Here is a 4774-nt window from a genome sequence, read left to right as displayed (position 1 = left end):
TCCCAGGATTATAAAATTTGGCTTCAGCTTTCTTATTACGGATAGGATTTCAAAAATTCTCGCCAGCGATCTTAGTGTACAAGTTCAGGGGTCTTGGATTTGATTCTCACCAAAGGAATGGGTCTATCGCTACAGTGGTCTAGTATGGGACAAAAATTTTCTAAGCGAGGAATGCTTCAAACAGCCACTATTAAATATAGTCAAGCAACGGTTCATCCTCATATGACATCACGAAAAGATAATTAAAACTCAATAAATTTATATACCCTCCACCATACGATGGGGTATACTAATTTCGTCATTCTGTTTGTAAATGCAAATTTTGCCTATGAACATTCCACTAAGGAACATGGACAAACTTCTCACATATCAATGAGTGCAGTCCGATTCAAGTTTAAGCTCAATGATTAGGGACCTCCTTTTTATAGCCGAGTCCGAACAGCGGGCCGCAGTGCGACACCTCTCTGGAGAGAATTTTTACACATCATAGTACCTCACAAATGTTGCCAGCATTAGGAGGAGAAAACCACCGCTAAAAATTTTTTCTGATGGTCTCGCTAGGATTCGAAAACAGGCGTTCAGCGTCATAGGCGGACATGCTAACCTCTGCGCTACGGTGGCCTCCTGTTTGTAGCACCTCGAAATATGCATCTGAGATCCCATAAAGTGTATATATTCTTGATCGTCATGTCATTTTAAGTCGATCTAGCCATGTCCATCCGTCTGTCCGTCCGTCCATCCATCCGTCCAACCCTCCGTCCGACTGTCTGTCGAAAGCACGCTAACTTTCGAAGGAATAAAGTTAGCCGCTTGAAATTTTGCAAAAATACTTTTTATAAGAGTAGGTTGGTTGGGATTGTAAATGGGCTAAATCGGTCCATGTTTTGATATAGCTGCCATATAAACCGATCTTGGGTCTTGACTTCTCGAGCCTCTAGAGGGCACAATTCTCATCCGATTTAATTGAAATTTTGCACGTGGTGTTTTGGTATCACTTCCAACAACTGTGTTAAGTACAATTGTTCATAATCTGGTATAGCTGTCATATAAACCGATCTTGGGTCTTGACTTCTTGAGCCTCTAGAGGGCGCTATTCTCGTCCGATTTGACTGAAATCATTTCCAACAACTGTGTCAAGTACAATTTAAATCGGTTCATAATCTGGTATAGCTGTCATATAAACCGATCTTCGATCTTGACGCCTTGAGCCAATAGAGCGCGCAATTATCATCCGATTTGGCTGAAATTTTGCATGAGGTGTTTTGTTATGACTTCCAATAACTGTGCTAAGTATATAGCGAATCGGTAAAAAACATGATATAGCTGCCATATAAACCGATCTTGGGTCTTGACTTCTTGAGCCTCTAGAGGGCGCTATTCTCGTCCGATTTGACTGAAATTTTGCACGTTGTGTTCTGGAATCATTTTCAACAACTGTGTTAAGTAAAATTCAAATCGGTTCATTATCTGGTATAGCTATCATATAAACCGATCTTGGATCTTGACTTCTTGAGCCAACAGAGCGTGCAATTCTCATCCGATTTGGTTGAAATTTTGCATGAGATATTTTGTTATGACTTCCAATAACAATGCCAAGTATGGCGCATATCGGTAAATAACCTGATATAGCTACCATATAAACCGATCAGGTATCTTGAATTCTGGAGCCTCTAGAGGGTGCAATTCTCATCCGATTTGACAAAAATTTTGTACAACGACTTCTCGTATGACCTTCAACATACGTGTCTAATATGGTCTGAATCGATCCATAACTTGATACAGCTCCCATATAAACCTATCTCCCGATTTTACTTCTTGAGCCCCTACTAGGCGCAATTCTTATTCGAATGAACTGAAATATTACACAATAACTTCTACAATGTTTAGCATTCATTTATGGTCCGAATCGGAATATAAGTCGATATAGCTCCAATAGCATAACAGTTCTTATACAATATTCTTTGTTTGCCTAAAAAGAGATATAGCGCATAGAACTCGACAAATGTGATCCGTGGTGGAGGGTATATAAGATTCGACCCGGCTGAACTTAGCACGCTTTTACTTGTTTTAATATTTCCTCAGATTTTAAACTTATGCATAAGAGCTAAAACTTCTCTACAACAACTAACAAACAAAAGGTCCATACTCTGCTCCGAACTGGTAAAAACTTTGAACACAAAGTTCCAAACTGCTATAGCTTTGATTTTACCAAATAAACCACCACAAAGAGCTATCTACCATTTATTCATCAATATTCTAAGAAATAAAGTCCGAAAATCTTCAATCAATCAAAGTCATTACAATACTCCCCACAACTTCTCATGCCCAACTGTGGAGAATAACATTTGTACCAGTTCATCATGGGTTAATCAACTCCAATGTAAGTTTTACAAACAAAGATACACTCAACAAACAAACAAAAGAGAGCTTAAATCGTGCATTCGGTTTTTTTTTAATGGGTCACCGCTCCATTGAGGCCATCATCAGAATGTTAAATCAGAGCCCCGACCATTAAAATTTCAAATTAAATTCATAAAGCTTTTGCAACAACCATCAATGAGACAAACGAGTGGTACGTTCATACTCATATACATATGTCATGCACTGCAATGCAATGCAATGCACTACTGCAGCTAAACAACTTTGGCGAGACAGACATAGTCAATTAACTTCCATCTGGATCTGCTTTAACTTCGTTGATAAACTCCGGAAAGGTCGCCTCACCATCACTAAAACTGAACAAATGCAATGTGAAGACCACATTTGTTTAGATTGATGAGAATATGAATGGACAGTACATACATAGTAATAACAATATTTAGATGTATGTCCCTAAACAAAGTGAAGACATACATCTAAATATTGTTATTACTATGTATGTACTGTCCATTCATATTCTCATCACTCTACAATGGCGTAAAAAGCCCAGTAACTTGCGAATGTTCACATCCGCTAAATCAGACAGGTTCTCAAAGAAATGAGAACCTAAAGTGGAACTCCTTCTAACTGCTAGTGCAGGACACATACACAGAAGGTGTTCTATAGTCTCTTCTTCCTCGATGTGCCTACAGCTTCTGCAAAGTCGTTGCTGGCAACCTTCAGTCTGTCAGCATGTTTTCTGATTATACAGTGACCTGTCATGGCGGACATAATGATTGAGACGTCTGTTCCAGCCAATGACAGCAAAGCAGTAGACCTCTTCAAGTCTAGATTAGGTCACATAGTTTTGAAATGCTCACAGCCCCCTCTTTGTGACCATCTATAATTCGTTGCCCTTCGGGCCTGGTCCTGAAAACTTAGCTTAAATGTCGCTAGAGGCATACGCACAGATTCCAGTGTTCCTGGTTAAGTTAGTTCCTAGTCTCGCAAGCCCCTCTGCTTTAGAATTCCTTGGAATATCTCTGTGGCCTGACACCCTAATGTGGGACACACACAAAAGGTGTTTTATAGTCTATTCTTTCTCGATTCCCTACAGCTTCTGCAAAAGTCGTTGCTGACAACCTTCAGTATGTCAGCATGTTTTCCGATTAGACAGTGATCTATCATGACGGACATAATGAGTGAGACGTCTGTTCTAGCCAATGACAGCAAATCAGTAGACCTCTTCAAGTCTAGATTAGATCACATTGTTTTGGAATGCTCACAGCCCCCTCTTTGTGACCATCTATCATTCGTTGCCCTTCGGGCTTGGTCCTGAAAACCTAGCTTACATGTCGCTAGAGGCATACCCACAGATTCCAGTGTTCCTGGTTAAGTTAGTTCCTAGTCTCGCAAGCTCGTTTGCTTTAGAATTCCCTGCGATATCTCTGTGGCCCGGCACCCAAAACAGGTGAATTTTGAACTGTTCAGCCATCTCGTTAAAACATCTGCGACAGCCGAGGGCGGTTTTTGTGTTCAGAACCACGTTCTCCTGAGATTTAATAGCTGCCTGGCTGTCTGAGAAGATATTTATGGCAATCGTCGTAATGACATTATATCTTAGCCATTCCACCACTTCCTTAATTGCAAGGATCTCTACTTGATGCACACTGCAGTGGTCGGGTAATCTCTTCGATATTCTTTAGAGTACACCCCAAAGCCCACCTGGTCGTTTAGTTTGGTACCATCCGTATAGAAGTCTATGTAACTTCTGTTACCAGGGATATAGTACTTCCAATCGGTTCTATCAGGGATAGTGGTACAGTACTTTTTATGAAAAAACGGCTCAGGTTGGATGTAACTGCCTGGGACATCGGATATTGTATCAAGGATAACACATTGTCCGTGGCCACCACATGACCAATGAAAAGCTCCCTTAATCTCATGGCAGTGGTCGCTGCAATTTGTCTAGCCACAATGTCCAGAGGCATAAGATGTAGCATTACATCCAGTGCATCAGATGGTGTCGTCCTCAGTGCGGCTTTGATGCACAAACAAGCCATTCTTTGGATCCAGTTAAGTATTGAGCAGTAGGTGGATTTTTGAAGCGGTGTCCACTAGACCACAACACCATATAGCATAATAGTTCTGACAACTGCAGTATATACACAATGCATGACACGCTGTCTAAGCCCCCAACCTTGCAGGTGTATGGGGCCTTTCTTGCCCTTTCCAAAATGTCAGATTTAAAGTTCAGTTTCCTGTCCAGCCAAACACTCAGGTATTTTGCGCTTTCAGTAAATAGACAATCTCTCCACCCAAGGAGACAAGTTCCTCTATAGGCAACTTGTATATCCTTCTGAAAAGAACTACTTCTGTCTTGCATGGATTTATACCCAGACCACTTTCGGTAGCC

This window comes from Stomoxys calcitrans, chromosome 4 (genome assembly GCF_963082655.1).
Source record: "Stomoxys calcitrans chromosome 4, idStoCalc2.1, whole genome shotgun sequence".
NCBI lineage: Eukaryota > Metazoa > Arthropoda > Insecta > Diptera > Muscidae > Stomoxys > Stomoxys calcitrans.
The sequence above is the reverse complement of the archived record's forward strand: the minus strand, read 5'-3'. Positions refer to the sequence as shown.